The sequence below is a fragment of the Limulus polyphemus genome, unplaced genomic scaffold, assembly GCF_000517525.1.
Source record: "Limulus polyphemus unplaced genomic scaffold, Limulus_polyphemus-2.1.2 Scaffold729, whole genome shotgun sequence".
Taxonomy (NCBI): Eukaryota; Metazoa; Arthropoda; class Merostomata; order Xiphosura; family Limulidae; genus Limulus; species Limulus polyphemus.
This window is the reverse complement of record NW_013666339.1, coordinates 116,142-116,767: the sequence shown is the minus strand read 5'-3', so window position 1 is coordinate 116,767 and position 626 is coordinate 116,142. Positions and strand designations below refer to the sequence as shown.

General features: G+C 30.5%; 1 protein-coding gene across 3 annotated transcripts in view; it reads left to right on the top strand.

Moving 5' to 3' along the window:
- Positions 1–626, top strand: part of LOC106460214 (cytoplasmic polyadenylation element-binding protein 1-like) — a 20,174-nt gene that overhangs the window by 5,482 nt on the left and 14,066 nt on the right. The gene's annotated exons all lie outside the window — the stretch shown is intronic.

Below are 626 nucleotides of genomic sequence, written 5' to 3'. Positions count from 1 at the left end.
TACAATAAAACCATTGCAGGCCTGTGTTGTAATAATTATTATTATTCATGGTAGTTGACTGACGTGCATGACAAAAATTTAGTTCAAATAGTTAAGTGCCCCAGAGTTGCACCACAGCTAAATCTGGCCCTGAAGTCAGTAGACACTGGGAAAGATTGAAGAATTGCTAATGTTTCTTCTCTTTTTAAAGGGGATGATAAGAATTACCGTTAAAATGAAAGATAACTTGTTCTTAATTTTAGAGTTTGATAAAATAAGCTTTGCAAAATCATCTAGTGAAATATGTTGCAAGAGAAAAATTAATGTGGATTCACTGAAGAGAAATCTTTCGTTATTGATTTGTTAACTTTTTCAACGATGTTAAATGTTATCTCGATGGTGGAAGGAGTATGTATGGACTTTATGTATTTAGATTTTTCAGAAAGATTTTGATAAGTGCCACATGAAAGATTACATGGGAAAATTACATTTTTAAAGTAATACTAGTAAGTTTGATTTTGGTATGGTTAAATGAGAGATTTTAGCATAGTAGTGTGACTAAGTTGTTCAATTCATTAAGGCAGTGCTATTTTCCTAGTAGTAAAAGATGACTATCTTTATGTGTGTATGTGTATTTATATATATAT